The sequence below is a fragment of the Silene latifolia genome, chromosome 1 (genome assembly GCF_048544455.1).
Source record: "Silene latifolia isolate original U9 population chromosome 1, ASM4854445v1, whole genome shotgun sequence".
Classification (NCBI taxonomy): Eukaryota; Viridiplantae; Streptophyta; class Magnoliopsida; order Caryophyllales; family Caryophyllaceae; genus Silene; species Silene latifolia.
This window is the reverse complement of record NC_133526.1, coordinates 59,287,064-59,305,285: the sequence shown is the minus strand read 5'-3', so window position 1 is coordinate 59,305,285 and position 18,222 is coordinate 59,287,064. Positions and strand designations below refer to the sequence as shown.

The 18,222-nt window shown below is 37.3% G+C and overlaps 1 non-coding gene across 1 annotated transcript; it reads left to right on the top strand.

Moving 5' to 3' along the window:
- The first annotated feature begins 8,275 nt into the window (after positions 1–8,275).
- On the top strand, positions 8,276–8,382 carry LOC141618938 (small nucleolar RNA R71). Its single transcript, XR_012531535.1, has one exon. It is a non-coding gene; the product is annotated as a small nucleolar RNA R71 (small nucleolar RNA).
- Positions 8,383–18,222: the final 9,840 nt, after the last annotated feature.

The window sequence follows — 18,222 nt, the reverse complement described above, 5'->3', positions numbered from 1 at the left end:
AGAAATTTTAAATGAATATGAGAATCGGTTATCGCACATACACTTGTACGGACAAGTGGGAGTTTGTTGGAGCTTGTGTCCTCCGTTAGTGCGGATAACGTCATTGCACATACACTTGTACGGACAAGTGGGAGCTTGTTGGGGCTGGTGTCTTAACGATTAGTGCAAGGACTTATAAATCTCTAAAAGGATCAAAGGGCATACTTTTGGTATTATTATCAGTTGATCCACGTTTATCAATAACGGTTGGCTTGCTAGATAAGTTTGACGTTATTGTCATACAGATGGCGGTGATCAACTGGTCCCTAAAAGTCACACCTATAGGATACGTTTGAGAGATGTGACAAAGATGAAAATACGAGTCATGTTGATGCCAATTTTGACTAACCAGTTAGTCGGAGTTATTTGACTAATAATTAGTCAAAATGTGATGTTGAGATATTATATTTAATACGGATTAAATAAAATGGGCTAAGGCGAATTAAACAAGTTAATTCAGTAAATTAAATATAAACGATTATATTTAATTAATGTATATTGAATAAATTATACAATATCGTCTTTGTCGGACATGTATTAATACTTCAACTAACCTGTATTATTAGTTGATGTTTTAATAGCCGATAACCGATGACGATTTATAAAAACCGCGTCGTATACATTTTAGCGAAATTTATCGGACCACGAGTTTAATAAGGAGGAAGTGGATAAGCCCACTCCCCCTCATGAAACCCACGGCCGAATGAAGGAACAAAAGGAGAGTTTCTTCTCCTTTTGAAACCTAATCATTCATTCTCGAAAAATATTAGGGTTTCGGAACATTTTCTCTGAAATTCCTAGATCTCACATCTGTAAAACCTCACAATAGCTCTCTCGATATTGCAAGTCAATTAGAGAGCATTTCTAGCACAAGGGCATAGTCTCAGACGGTCTTGGGTGCAACGATTAGGAGGAAATCTCTGTTGATTTCTGTTCTTTACGCCGCACTACAAAGGACCCGAGGTTGATTCTTAATCTTTATCGTTTCATTGTTGTATTTCGTTTATGACCATATTTCACATGTTAAATTTACGTTATAGTCCTAAATTTAAAGGGTCTTATACGGATATTACCCCACATCATTATCTTCAACAAGTGATGAATTTAACCTCCTAGGTTTCAAAGAAACAATATTACGTAGACAAGAAAGACCAGTTTCTTGCGACATATAATTTTTGACACAATTCTTTTGTGGCTCTTGAATATTTTCTCCCACTCTGTCTTTTAGAAATAAACTTGTATTCTATAAAGACAGCTTCACGAGCCACATACCCGTTGTACTCGTGATTATTGTAAGGAAAAATGAGCATTTGTTTCTTGTGAAAACTTACAAGCATGGTACCCTACCATTTCATATCTCATATGAATCGTTTTAGATTTAGTAGAAAAATAATTTAGACAATATGATAAAATCCCCAAAAGGATCAAGTAACTCAAAGTAACTTGATTAAGGTCCAAACCATATCGAATAGCGTTTGATTTCTTTATCCAACCACACATTATCCCATAATGCGTGCTAAGAGAGATTAATTTGTGATATTATATCACATTTCCTTTGGCTTATATCAAAGTCTTCACTTTGATAATCCCATCATGACTAAATTGTAATTTCTGGAACTCTTTGAACTTCTTCAAAGATTTCTCTATTTACCTTATTAAGTGAACACATTAGTGTCAACTTAAATCGTTGGTAAAAGAAAATTATCAACCTATTCGGGATCAATGATTTACAACCTCGATCTCCTTTTCAACCAAAAAGCACGAGACATCTTGCTTTGAATACAAGATACGCATATACCATAAGATTAACAATCTAATGGTTCCAAGAGTACTCGATAACTCTTTGCGTTCATCGTTCCAGAATTTAAGGTTTAATCTTGGGTTACCAATTTGAGTCTTGCATCATCTACATGATATATCATTCTAGTTTGGTTTAGAATATAATCACCTTGATAATGGGCTAGCCATACATCAAATCATGGTGTATAGGGTCACAAAAGTGAAACCTCTTTTGTATCTTAACAAGTTTATATTCTTTTAGAGTTTATTCACTTAATAGTCATAATTAAGGTATAAATATAAACCCAAAACTAGATTGAGTACACAATGACTCTATCTCTCGACATCATTGTTGCTAGTCGCCATATTCTAATCATCCTATGTATCAAATACAATGATGAAAACCACCACCGGTTTCTAATATTGACGAAGTAGTACTAGCAAAATTTATGTTAATCGAATAAACATTTAAAGAAGAAGGTCCCATTAGATGTCCCACAACTAACTTGTTGATTCTTCAATAATTTGGGGTAGTTTCCTTTCTAGCGTCCAACAATTAAGACAATGGAAACTTTATTGGTCGTGATTGATAGGTTTAGTATCGTTATTCTCAATAACTTTACTTTTAACATTACCTTGTATCAATTCCATTCTAATTTTACTTCTTTGAACCTCGTCCTTTTCTTAACGGTTAAGAGAATGCTCTCACTCATTTCAATGAGTCTTTGCTTAGAGAAGCAAAATTGAATTTCATGAAGACTACTCTTCAATTCATTTGTTTAGTCTTAAAACTTTCATTGAAGTGGTTGCAATATTTTGGTCAATTTTGATTTCCAACAAATCTAGTTACCAACATGATGTAACGTTTCAAAGTACTTAATTCAATTAAGCATATGAGAAACAATTCATTGTAAGTAGATATGTTAGTCAAGAATCAAAAACCCTTTTGATCACGAATAACTTTTATCTATACTCTTCACAAGTGATCCTTATAATGGATAATACGAGGTTTTTAGAAGAAAATTCAAATTTTGTCTTTAGTTACGATGTTTTAATGGAGATTTGAACTAAAATCGAAATGATATCGTATATAATTTGAGGTAAAGAATTACAACAAAATGATTAACGGAATAATGAAAACAAAACATTTATCGTTATAATAATACTTGTAAATAATTTAACAAGTAAAGCATTTACATAGTGACCTCTACCCAACTATGATAAATGATTCCAAGATCCAAATTCATATTAACTTGGGCACGGTGTAGCCGATTCATCCCTTATCAATATAACTCGGTGGATTAACTCTTTAATCGATTCTAGTTTTAGAACTCTTGGTCTATAAAATTACATTGATATTTATCTTTAGCCCAAAACACATCCAGCTATGGTCGAGAATACTTTTGTTGAGTTCAACCCAAATTTCGAATAAATGTGTCCATGATCCAAATTCACATTAACTTGGGCACGCTTTGGCGATACAACCCTCATCAATATGAATTCGGTGGATAGACATTTATCACCCACTTCCCCTACGTAACAAGGTTTGTACCCTGGTGTGGCCGAGCGCACTCCCTCACGAAATAGGTTTTCATGGTTTCTAATTTTTGGTAAGGCTAAGTCTCAATTGTTTATTTAGCGAGAGGTCATGTCAATTTATTATCTATCACGTTTTAAGTGAACTAAAGCGGTGAACTACGATAACTGTAATTGACACGGTCGATAAACTCGATTTAAAATGCATGTTTAGTTATGGCGATTTAGCGATGCAAGCAACATATAAATAAAATGCAAAGCATAAATAAAATCCTAGTATGGCCTTCCTAAAATAGTAAATCTAATAAACTATTACAAATTTGGAAACCAACTCCTTTGGTCCCTTGAACTTCGGTCTTGGCATGCACTTCAAGGCAACACTTTCTTTGATGGACCGCCTTCTCGAATGGTACCGTCTTCAAGGAACTCCGGAATAATTAAATTACAAAATGAATTACATAATTTCCTATTATACATTTGTAATTAAAATTTAAATCTATTAAATTACAAAACGGTAATACGAGATCACAATAATTACAACCGAATCGATATTCCCATACATTTCGGGTAATACCAATTAAAAACTAAGGTCATACTAAGTAAAATTACATAATTCAAAAATTACATAAAATTAAAATATGACAATAATAAATAAAATTAAGCATTATAATATGTATGAACATGCTAAATTTTATGCTAAATCGCCTTTTAAGAGCCAATATCGTATATTTTATCGGTTTTTATGGATTTGCGTGATTTAACTTATTAAAATCACAATAATTACATAAATTCATATTTATGTACAAGTTAATTACCCTAACCATCTTAGGACTCAAAAATTAGTCTTCACTAATATTTTGACAATAACTCAACTTGATTTCTTAATATTGTTCACAATGGACCAAAAATACAAAATTATGCTATAAACTTCAAATTAAACTATAAAAATTTCAAATAATTTCAAAATTTGAAATTTAAACTCATGAACATTCTGGAAAAATTCCATGACACTCATAATGTTCAAAACTTAGGTTAAAAATTTCGAAAAATTATCGAGAAAAACAATGTTGCGGTTTATCGGTTTTAACAAATATGACCATAAAAATATAAGAAAATTTATTTTCATCAACTTTTCTCTTTTAGATCTGAAATATATGATAAAATGCAACATGTGACATTTTTCTTTAGTCATGAATTATGTTTTAGTATTATAACTAATTATAGTCACTATTTATGTGATTTTTTCATCAAAAATTCATAAATCATGCGAAAAGATTTCACTATCGCCAAGAATTTTACACACATCTTTTAAAATTTCATGTGACAACATACTAAATTTCCATGACCAGATTCGAAATATAACTCATATTAACCTATTTACCCATTTAAATACGACTTTAACTTATAAAATTCATATTTCGAGCAAAATGACTTATTTTAAAATGAAAATTTACAGGCCATCTGTAGATAATATATGTAAAAACATATCCAAAAACCACTAAAAAATTCGAAGTTTAGCTATTTTTCGTCCAAAAATGACCTTTTTATCATAAAAATCACATTTTAATGCCAATAATATATAAAATGAACAATAAAATCCATAAGTAAACCAAAATATCCCAAATACATTTTAGGATCATAAACTTTAACATGCAAAGTGATTTCGTGATATATCATAATAAACACAAAATTACAAGTTTTATTTGTTAATAAGATTAACTCGGAAAAACAATAAACCGATTTGCATGCAAACAACCTAAGGCTCACGATACCGCTTGTTAGGATTCATAAATTTCATTTCTATACATATTCATATATGAATTAATTTATTTGGTCATAAAATAAATAAAAGATCTTATGCATGCAAACATAAAACAAAGTAGAGAAGAAATCGTCACTTCTTACATTTGTGTTTCGGATTTTGGGCACCAACAAGATCTCCTTCTTGTTAGTTCTTGAGCTTTCCAACAATGGATGAACAAAGGTTCAAATTAGAACCTCTCCCAAAAGCTTATACCCAAGGAACACCCTTAATGACTAATATTATTATGAGCTAGTAATAATATTAATCTTACTTAAAATTTGCACACAAAAATGGTGTTTTTGTTCTCTTGTATTTCGGTCAAGAGAAGAGGATTTTTGTGAGATTTTGCTCTCTTATTCTTTCACAAAGTGTAGAGTAATTTTTGCACACTCAAAAAAAAAAAAAAAATATCACACATCTTGAGTTGTGGAAATGAATGAATAATAATAGAAGAGAAAACTCCTTCTATTTCTTATGGTTGGCCGAAAAATAATAGCCTTGGGTAGCATGCCCAATGCTTTTTATTTTTGCTCTTCACAAGAGACTAGCATGCAACCCTAGTTTTAGGTTTGTTCTTCTCAAGATGTTTAGCCTTGCATGCCTACACCCTAGGGTTATGATTGTGTTTGTAGAATAAAATAATTCAAACAAAACAACCCTAAAACCCCTCCAATTTCGGTCACCCATATAACATGGTGGTCCATTTTATTTTTGTCATTTGTCAATTGTGACATATAGGACATGTTACTTGACATGTTACATTATAATGTATTTTTAACATATTAAAAATCATCATATAATTAAATATTTCACATACAAAAATAATTAGTAATTCATAATTACTTGTACAAAAATGGATCATATAATTATAAACTACAACAACTTGTATTTATAATAAATTATTCATTCTATTTATAATTGTTTCATAAACAAAAAATTAATCTAAGTAATAAAAAATTCGATTACTTAGACCGTATCTAATTTAATCGAATTACAATGAGACAAGTTAACTTTACTCACAAAATCATCCGTCAATTTTAAGCAATTTAATTAACTCGTATCGGCATAAGATTAATTAAATAATCAATTAAGAGTATTTCCCTATAGGTATGACCTAAGGGGATCAACTGATCACCACCGTCGCACGACAGTAATGTCAAACTCTAGTCAGCCAATCATTACTGATATGTGTGAACCAGTTGACTGTAAAAAATTACTTCCCACATGTATTCTTAAATATGAGATTTAAACATGTGATCATTATGATCGACAGTTGTGATCGCATTATTGTCGGAGGACACATATTCCAACACCTTGCTCTTTTGATGGAGCATCATCCACTTTCTTCTTCCATTGAAATGCCAACTTCTTCCTATCATCTTTCCGGCGATAGTGATCAACCATAAAACATGGCTCATGCAATCGTGGAGCTCTCATAGTCTTGTCAAGATTGAAAGTGATGGTTTCATCTCCCACTTCAAGGGTGAGCTCTCCATGTTTTACATCGATCACCGCTCCCGCGATGTGCAAGAAACGTCTTTCTAAAATAATAGGAATTTTGGAGTTTTCTTCCATGTCGACAATAACAAAATCCACCGGGATGAAGAATTTGCCAATTCTTACGGGAACATCTTCTCATACCCCTAAAGGTGTCTTTGTTGATCTATCAGCCATTTGAAGCGTGATGTTGGTGCATTTGAGTTCTCCCATTCCTAGCCTCTTGCTTACCGAATATGGCATGACACTAACATTTGCCCCAAGGTCACATAAAGCTTTGTTGATCGTAGTGTCACCAATAGTGCATGGAATGGAGAAACTTCCCGGATCCTTGAGCTTTGGAGGTGAGCTTCCTTGAAGAATAGCACTACTCACTTTAGTGAAAGCAATAGTCTCAAGCTTCCGGATTGATTTCTTCTTTGTAAGGATATCTTTCATATACTTTGCATAGGCCGGAACATGATTGATTAATTCCGTAAATGGAATTGAGACTTCTAAATTCTTCACAATCTCCATGAATTTTCCAAGTTGGTCATCAAACTTAGGCTTAGCTTGACGACTCGGGAATGGAAGTCTAATCACAATAGGCTCTTTTTCTTTGGCCTTCTCTTCATCCTTCTTTGAAACTTCTTGAATGGTGGGTTCGTCTTCTTTAGAGTTTTCAACAACTCTTTCCTTGTCACTAGCATTCACAACATCTTCATCAACGGGCTTCTTCGGCCCTTCGGCCCTTCATACCTTGTACCACTCCTCAAATGGATGGCACTCACCGATTCTTGTCTTGGGGGATTACCTTGAGGTGGTAATTGCCCCTTTTGTCTTTGTGAACTTGAAGATGCTAATTGAGACATTTGGGTCTCCAACATCTTTGTGTGAGCTAGTATGTTGTTAATGGTGATGTCTTTTGTTTGGCTATCCTTTTGCATTTGAGTGAAAAACTCTTGTTGGTTCTTTTGCATTTGGAGGACCGCTTTTTGAACATCAAAACCTTGGTCATTTGATTGAGTGTATGGAGTTTGATTTTGGAAACTTTGGTTTTGGTTGTAAAAGGGTCTTTGATTTTGGTTTCTCATTGGAGGTGGGGTGTATGTTGGTTGAGGGTTTTGAACATTTTGGCTTTTGTATGAGAGATTTGGATGGAATTTGGTGTTTTCATTGTAATAGTTGGAATAAGGGCTACCACTCTTGTATGCTTGAAAAGTATTCACTTGCTCACTTGTTCCCCTACATTCACTTTGGTCATGTCCCAAAGTTCCACAATTCTCACATATTCCACTTGGAATTGATGAAGATGCCACCATGGCATTAACATGTTGCTTTGGTGATTTGGAGGCTTCTTCAAGTTTAGCCATAGCCTTCTCAAGCTTCAAATTAATGGTATCGATATGAGCACTAAGTTGAGCACCCAATTGAGTAATAGAGTCCACTTCATGCTTTCCTCCTCTAGTAGCCTTTCGAGGTCTACTATATTGTGAGTTATGGACCGCCATTTCCTCAATCTTGTTCCATGTTTGATTATCGTCAACTTTGGTGAACATACCATTTGATCCCATGTTGAGAATGTTTCGGGAGTCTTCATAAAGACCATTCCAAAATTGTTGTACCAAGAACCACTCGCTAAGTCCATGATGAGGACATGAGCGACAAGTTCCTTTGAATCGCTCCCAAGCTTCATACAAAGATTCTTCGTCCCTTTGTTTAAACCCCGTGATTTGGGCTCTTAGCATGTTAGTCTTTTCCGGAGGGTAGAACTTTTTGTAGAAGGCAAGAGCCAATTTCTTCCAAGAGTCAATACCAAGAGTAGCCTTATCAAGGCTCTTTAACCATTGTTTCGCGGTACCAATCAAAGAAAAAGGAAATAAGACATCGAATTTGGTCTTGAGTAACTCCGGTTTGTGAAATCGCATCACAATAGTCACCAAAAGTCTCCAGATGAGAATGAGGGTCTTCACTAGGCATCCCCCCAAATTGACTTCTTTCGACTAATTGGATAAATGCGGATTTTGTAATGAAATTACCGGTCAAGTGTTGTGGTGCGGGAGTACCATTGGGTAGGTTCTCCTCGGTTGGTACGTAATGTGATGAAAATTTAGGCATTGTGGGTTGATTTTGTGGTGGGTTTTGTGTTGGGTTCTTCTCTCCTTCTCTTGCAAAAGGGTTGATGAACTGAATATTGTTTGGTTGAATATCCACAATCTCACCAATACCTCTCAAAGTATTTCTAGCAAGTCTTCTATTGGTTGTCAAAGTTCTTTCAATTTCGTGATCAATGGGTAACAAGTTACCTTGTGATCTTCTAGACATGCAAAATATCAAAGAACTTGAAAATAATTAGAACAAACCTTGAGGAGTTTTACTTCCAAAGAAAGACACAACTAAGAACAATCAAAGAAAATCAAATCAAGTTAACACCATCCCCGGCAACGGCGCCATTTTTGGTCGGACTATCGTTTTCGGTTACTTGTCGTTAGGAGCACCTAGACCAAAACAATATTTATAACTTTACAAACTACTCTACTATTAGTAAAGAGGTAAGTAAAGGTCGGATCCCAAGGGACGGGTATTGATGTAGGATTTTCGATTGCAAGTAGTGGTGTCTAAGGGTGTCACAATTTGGGTTGAGATAAGAAGATCACTAAACTAAATAACAATGTAAATAAACTAGCAAGGTTAAAAAGAGATGTAAACAATTGATTAAAAGTACTAGGGTGTCATGGGTTCATAGGGGATTCATGGGAATTGTACAAACATATTCTCAAATTATAAGCAAGCAATTATTGTTGTGATAGGATCAAGTTGGTTTATATCTTACAATCCTAGGAAGGTTTGGGTCCCGGAGCCGATTCAATTAGATTGTACAACACCTACAAGTCGACTTAATCCTCCCTACTCAACTATATGCAGGGTCTAATGAGACTCGAGTTGGTTTATGTCTTACAAGTCTCATTGAAAAGGTAAGTGATGAGTAAAAAATCCAAGGATTCATAGGCTCGCATTTCATCAAACATAACATGTACATAAGTTGAGATCACAACAAGCAAGCAAATAAATTATGTGAACATATTAGATTAAGCATGAATCATCCCCCATGTTGGTTTCCCCTAATTCCCCATTAACCCTAGCTAAGGAACCTACTCACTCATTATCAAGTTTAACATGCTAACAAGGTTGTCAATCATTTTAACAAAGCAAAACATGATGAATGAATGGAAATGATTAACAATAATTAAAACAAAGGTTAAGAGAATTATACCTGATGATTCCAAAATAATAAGCAAAGAATAATAGAAGTACTTGATGATTGATGGAAGGTTGTCAATCTCCCAATAATACCCAAATAATCTTCAATTACCCAAAATAAATGATGAACAATGGAGAAATTAAGGAAATGAGATTTGTATTAATGCTTAATTAAAAGTTGATTATAAGATTAAAATGAGATTAAGATTGCATAAGAAGAACATGATAATCTAATTAGTATAATGGGGTATTTATACTAAGGATTAGGTATATAAACTAGGGTTACTAAGGGCTTAAATGACGATTAAGACCCTTAAGAAAAGTTGAGGAAGTGCTCCTCTCGAAGGAGATGCTCAACTCCGCTTTGCTAGTCTTCAAGGAATATGCGCATCCCGAGTGGACTGAGGGAGAGGACGTTTTGCACTGTGAAGGAATCCGAGCGGCCAGATGGTCGGGACGAGCGGATTGTGGAGGTCCAGGACGAGCGGATTGGGTGGTGGGACGCTCGGATTCTGGAGGGCTAGGCCGAGCGTCCCGAGGCTGCGACGAGCGGATTGTGGCTCAGCAAGCTTCTTCTTCATTTCTTCTTTTCTTCTTCCAACAATCCTCAAGGATTTTGTTGGGGATGCAAGGATCTTCTCATTATTGCCCATCTACTACATTATTTACATATGCCTTCTAATCTTGTCTTCACTTTGATGCTTGGTCATTAGATTCGATCAATTTAGCTCCATTTTTCCATTAAAATGCAAGGTTTGCACTCCTCTCCTACTAAGGAAACAATACCTCAAAGAATATGCAAAACGAAAGACTAAAGATAGTAAATGACCCAATTATGCACTAAAAAGCATAGGAACGAGGCTAATTCGGGGACTAAATATGCTCAAATATTGGTCACATCAATATTCACTAGACTCAACACAACCTATGCCGCAACTCTTCAAAAGCTCATGACTGAAGGGAAGCTACAACCAATCGGGCCGACTCCGGACCCGTCTGAAAGCAGGAAAATCCGTTTCTGGGACGGGAGTGCCTATTGCCAATATCATCAAGGAAAAGGTCACGATACTGAAACATGTTTCAAACTTAAACATGTTATTCAAAATATGATCGACAACCATGACCTGGTAGCTTCATCCCTAGGCCAACCAAGTCACGAAAACAGCCCTAATGAACATCTCTTTCTGCAAGGAGATGAAAGCCTCATTGACTTTTGTCCTCATATCATCCCAGACAACGAGAGTGATGTGCTCAAGTGGGTCAATGCTCAAGACCAGACATTCAAGCCGCTGGATGCTGCGAAGGAGACCGTCGAGGGGGAAAATGATGATTAGGAGTCCGTATCTACGATTGAGTCTGAGTCTGAGTCCGAGTCCGAGTCTTAGGCTTTCTCATATCTATCCTAGTGTCTGTCCTTTTATTCCTAAGTGACAAACTGGGGGCTGTCCCCATGATTCACATGTATTCATCGAGTCTGTGCTAACATCTTATTTATCTAAATAAAAGCATAATTTCCGACTATCATATATTCTCCTCTTTACCACTTCCCGTTGACAACGAGAATTGATTTGAGAATTGATTTAAAACAAACAATATGCTCCAATTCAATGTGAGTACACTCGAGTGATGTTCCGTACCGAGTAAGCAGAGGACTCGAAACTCCGTCTCCATTTTCTTTACCTATTCCATGTCTGCCAATAGAAACCTTTCAATAGCACCCAATTTAGAACGAGCTTCTATCAAAGGGATTCTACGACGAACCTAGATAACAAACCATAACATCTCCTTGTTCATGATCAATGACGGAAGGCAATCCCATTCCCCACAAAAACATCCCATCACTGAGAATCGACCTCTCACCAACGGGTACATCCCCATCTACACCCTTACCATCCTCGAACGAAGGACAGCAAAGAACGAGTAGATCTAGGTCTACAAATTTCCAAAAAACACAAACAAACGTCTAACAAAAAATGTTAGTCTAACCCCAAACAAAAAAAACTCCAAAACCTGGAGCCCCATAACGTTCATGAATTCGACCATGACCCAGTCCATGGACGATGGATACCACCGACATGTCAAAACAACGACAACACATAAGGGACAAGCCCCCTTCCCAATTTCTCCAAAGCAAAGGTCACATTCAAAAGGCCTTACATCCCAAGGCCAAAAGCCATTCACCCAGAGCCAAAAGCAAAAGACCAAAACCAAAGGCCCAAGCCAAAAGCAATTCATTTAAGGCCAAAGCCAAAGTCAAAGCCAAAGCAAAAGCCAAGGGTAAAGCCAAAACAAAAACAAAATAGTGAAATTCAAATTCGCTATTTTCACGAATTTCAACGACGGAATCAAAAACCGTCATTTTCAAATCACAAATACAGAATAGTGAAATTCAAATTCGCTATTTTCACAAATTCCAAACGACGGAATTAAAACCGTCCTTTCCAAACAAAAACGAAATAGCGAAATTCAAATTCGTTATTTTCTCTCAATTCCAAACGACGGAATTAAAACCATCCTTTTCAAACAAAAAACGAAATAGCGAAATTCAAATTCGTTATTTTCCCACAATTCCAAACGACGGATTTAAAAAAACCGTCTTTTTCAAACAAAAAAACGAAATAGCGAAATTCAAATTCGTTATTTTCTCTCAATTCCAAACGACGGAATTAAAACCATCCTTTTCAAACAAAAACGAAATAGCGAAATTCAAATTCGTTGTTTTCCCACAATTCCAAACGATGGATTTAAAAAACCGTCCTTTTCAAACAAAAATGAAATAGCGAAATTCAAATTCGTTATTTTTCCAATATTCCAAACGACGGAACTAAAAAAAAACCGTCACTTTTCAAAAAATGAAATAACGGAATTCAAAATTCGTTATCTTCTCACAATTCCAAACGACGGAATTAAAAACTGTCCTTTTCAAATAAAAAAACGAAATAGCGAAATTCAAATTCGTTATTTTCCCACAATTTCAAATGACAGAATTAAGAACCGTCACTTTTGAAACCTCGGACCAACAAGCCCAAAATACCAAGTCCAGGACCAACAAGTCCAAAGCCCAGTACCCACGAGTCCAACACACAAAATTTCGGACCCATGAGTCCAAAACACAAAGTCCAGGACCAACAAGTCCAAAGCCCAGGACCCATGAGTCCAACACACAAAATCCCGGACCGATGAGTCCGAAACACCAAAACCGCAACCAACATTGCTTCACCCTTAAGTCCTTTTAGAGACTGCTACAGGGAGACCTATCTAGGCTTCTGAGGATTCCCTTCAAGCTTGTAACATTACACCTTAACCTTTAAGGTCCAGACATGGGATTTTGACCCCACATTTGTTTACCAACCATTTCGTGCTCAGGCCACATCAAGCTTGAGACCCCATTCCGCACAACATTACAAGCCGTAACCCATCGGCCTAAACACCACAAATACAAGCTCCAGATTTTTATCTGTCAAACAAACCTTTTATTACAAGGCTCCACATTCCATAATGTCGAAGCCATTTTCACCCTGACCCAGATATGGAGTCTTCAAAAACATCGCTCCCCAGAACGGGACATCCACATTTCATTCTTAGAGTCCACTTTTTAGTGTGCTCACGTAACAAGAAATATTTTCACAAACTATGCCTCTTCGATTCATGATCGAGAGGGAATTCTCTACAATCAACTTTCGAGTCACCAAACGGAATTTACCATCGTGACCCTCAACTCTAGATTTTCATCTGTCAAAAGAACCTATTATTACCAAGCTCCACATTCCATAATGTCGAAGCCATTTTCACCCTGACCCAGATACGGAGTCCTCGAATGCTTTGCTACCGAGAACGGGACATACCTAGTCTACCCTTAGGGTCCACTTTTTAGTGTGCTCACATGATAAGGAACATTTTCACAAATTACACCTCTTCGATTCATGATCAAGGAGGAATTATCTCAAATCAATTTCTCGAGTCACCAAACGGAGTTTACCGTCGTGACCCTCACACTTTAAGGTCCTAAAAACTCGCTTAGGCACACATTCAGACAAGTCACCAAACGGAATTTACCGTCGTGACCCTCACACTTTAAAGTCCTAACAGCTCGCTTAGGCACACATTCAGAACTACGATCAGGTTTTATTTCACTTCACGTGAATACGTAGGCAATCCTTAAAGGACACAACCATACACCTCAAAATCAATTATCAACACACATTCAGAACTACGATCTGGTTTGATTTCGCACACACGCGAATACGTAGGCAGTCCTATTATGAGGGCACAACCACACACCCCCCACACACATTCAATTTTCAAACCTTCAATTTGCCATCCATTGCACACACGCTCAGAACTACGATCTGGTTTGATTTCGCAAACACGCGAATACGTAAGCAGTCCTATTACTAGGACACAACCGCATACTCCTTTCACAACATTTCCAATTTTCAGTCCTCAAAAACCAGCTCAGAGCTACGATCTGGTTTGATTTCGCAAACACGCGAATACGTAGGCAGTCCTCCAACAAGGACACAACCGCATACCCCTTTCAATCTCAACCATCAGCATCAATCCTCAAAAGCAGCCCACCTAGCTGCAAAACTTAATCTTATACCTCTTTACTTTGGGCTTCTTCCTTAAGACGTCGCCCATTCCTTGTTTTGTCAAATTCCCACCTTCTCACTTTGGGGGCTTCTCTTTTGAGACGCCACCCGTCCTTAATCCTCAAACATCTTTTGAGTCTCAACTACAGTCCAAAATAAAACCGCCCATAGCCTAGTGCTCGGTTTGGACGATGACAAGGTCTTGGTTCCACTCTCCGAATCATCAAAACTCGAGAAGGGATCTGAAACAAGCAAATAGAGGCAAAGATGCCTGGAGAAGATCATCAATTCGTGTTCCCCAGTCAAGCGGACCTTTTACCTCCGGGATTTGATACGCATTGTCACCCTTTCTTGGCTAGGAGTTGCACTTACGTGTGCTAAGTCTGTCAGAGTCACACCCGTCTTGTGTCGATACTTAGTTGGCATCACGTTCACGACCGCATGTCTGTCAGTCTGGCAGTATGCGTCCATGTGAGTCAATATCGCAACGGTCACGTGTTTCCAATCTATCAAATCACAGATCTACGAGTAACAAGACTCGCCTTCAAGCTTCACAACATTCAAAACTTTTATCTCCCTTCGCGTGAGATATTACATGCTAGTTGCTTATATGCTAGCTGCTCACATGCTTATGTGCTTACGTGCTTATATGCTTACGTGTAAGTTGCTTATATGCTAACTGCTCACATGCTTATGTTCTTACGTGCTTATATGCTTGCATTCAACGTGCTTGTCTATGCGACTGCAGATTTGCGTGGTCACTAACCATGCAGATAATCTTGAGAAGACAAACTCACTCCAACTGAGTACTGGGTTCTTCCCAACAAACAGCGACCCGTCAAGTCCAAGAGCCTCAAAACGCATCACATTCAACATGGCTGGTGAGCCTCAAAATGCACATTCAACATGGCTGGCGAGCCTCAGAACGCACCTTCAACATAGCTGGCGAGCCACGCATACGAGAAGCAATTCAAGGACATATCCCGAAGATGCCTCAGGTATGACTCCTTCCTATGGCCGGCGAGCCTCAAAATGCACCACCTTTAACACCGGCTGACTAGCCTTTGCGCGCAAATGATTCAAGGACGTATCCAGAAGATGCCACATGTATGACTCCTTCTTATGGCTGGCGAGCCTTTATACGTAGTCTAATGGACTTTAAACGACCCGAATCGAAAGTCGACAGACTCTAAAATGTCCCCGACGGCAGGTCCTTGACTTGAATCCCCGAGTCGCCTCAACGTCGCCCTTCCCTACGGCAGGTCCTTGGCTCAAACCCTTTTGAGTCGCCTCGACGTCACAATGGTCTTCAGGTTTTAATCTTCGATTGATCTGGAGGCCATACTTTGACTTTCGCCTCATCCAAGCCTCAGTCAAAGTGGGGGCTCTGTAGATACCCAGTATCTACATCTTCCAAAAACCACCCGATGATGATCGGACTATAACGTGTTTTTGATATGCGTGCATGGATTGGCTATACATGAGATGGTTTAATGCACTACTCGGATATGAAAAATGATTTCATAAGTTCTAACTTCATTTGCATTAAAATAACACTATTTAGAGTTAAAACCGTCTTCGGACCCAAAACCGACTCAGAAACCCGCAACTTGAGTCAACCTGAGTCAACCCGAGTCAACCCAAATCCCGAATGTCTAAAATAATGCCATGAATGCCTTTATCATGTCATTTCCATTAAAATAACCCTAATTAGAGTCAAAACCGTCTTCGGACCCAAAACCGACTAAGCAACCCGCAACTCGAGTCAACCTGAGTCAACCCGAGTCAAACCAAATCTCGAATGTCAAAAATAATGCCATGAATGGTTTTATCTTCCCATTTGCATTAAAATGACCCTAATTAGAGTCTAAACCGACACCGGGCCAAAAACCGACTCGAAATTCAAATTCCGACGCACACGGGTCAAACCCGAGTCAAGGACACAAAATACCTACCCCAAATAACACCCAAGAGTAAGCTTACATGGCTAAGCAACCATCAAAGACCACAAATCATAACCAACAAAACATTGGTTAGAACAAATGCAAAATCTAAATTTCTGAAAGGGACAATACACCCTTTTCACTCACTAGGTGGCTCGCGCCTAAAGCAGGTGTCTGCTTAGCCTCCAAGCAAACTCAACCGACCTACCATCCCACATTTCTCTATAGATACCAACCATCACACACCACAATTCTCACGTGAGAGTCCGCCCCCTCCTTCTCCCTTAAACTTCTAAACCTGACTTCCTAAGTCACAAAATCGACACGTGTTTACGACCTACCGATCGTAAACACAAGCCTTACACATTTTGTTTGGTACCGTCGCCGTGCATTCGACCGAACCATTTGACCAACTCAATTCATCAATCAACATGTTTTTCAACAACATATTTTCAACTCATTTTCAAAACTAAATCCTTTTTTAAGGCACCTTTTTAAACTTCTTTGATCGCGATTAGTCACAACAAAAAAACCGTCTCTAAAGTCGTCTACTTCGCAAACATCAATACACGTAAGTTTGAGGGTGTAAACAACTCATTTATTTCATGTCTTTACTGTTTTGATAACTTTATAAGCATGAATGATGCATAACACGATTCAAATATAGGTTAGACGAGCCAAAACCGAGTTTTGGCCCGAGACAGAAGCCCTTTGCTATGCAAAGAGGCTCGCGCCTCTTGTGGGTTCTCAGGTCAGACTCAAACGTGTTTGTTCTCGTCTTTCCTCTTTATTTCATTTCTTATTTGCAATCGGTTTTTACCATTTTAAATGTTTGAAATCATTTTTATGACAAACTTTTTAGCCATAAATTATAATCACCCTTGGTTCTTTATACCATGACGGTTTATTCCGTGACTCGATGATATTATTGGTTAATTACAAATTAAAGGGTATTTTAACCCCCTTTTATTTTACTTAACATCTTTCTCATTTATTTACATTTGCAAACATATTAGTCATAGTTCATAATCATCCTTTGTTTTTTATACCATGTCGGTTTAATCCGAGTACGATGACAAACTTGACTAATTACAAATAATTGAACTTAACATAATTACTTCAAATCAAACATTTTCCTTTGACACATTTTACTATGCTTTTCAAACTTGCAAATCCGACAACAAATATTACTAACATAATAGTAATTATTCCGAGTCATGCAAATCATACTTGCAAATCATTAATCACAAAAAACGGTTTTAAACAACCTTTTTAACAACCAGGAGACGCCCCTTGGGTCGTCGTATGACTCGCGCCCCAAGAGGCCGTCTGTTTTCATATTTTAAAACCTGGGCAGAGCCCCTTCCCTCGCCAATAGGCTCGCGCCTTAATGGGGATGCCTGGCACTATTCTGTCTCGTTTTGGTACTTGTCTAGGATGATCCCGATTACGGTTTATCCGAATACATGACGGATCAGATTGACGAGTTTGCATTTTATACTTTGTCATTTGACACCCTTTTTCAATAAATGGATCGTGTTAAGCATCATAACCCAAACTTGGTAAATGGATGTTTAATTTCCGTTTTCACATGCAAATCAATCTAAATCCAATTTTGACACCAATTTCTTGGTACATGCATAAACAACCGACTTAGGAAATATTCACGTTAGGTTAAGACTTTTGGGTGCGCATTCATTCCTTTAAACCGTTTTATCAACTTTTGCACTTAAACAACCACGATCGATCAGTAGAGGCCGCTAACGCGGGCGGGATTGGGTGTCCGATTAAA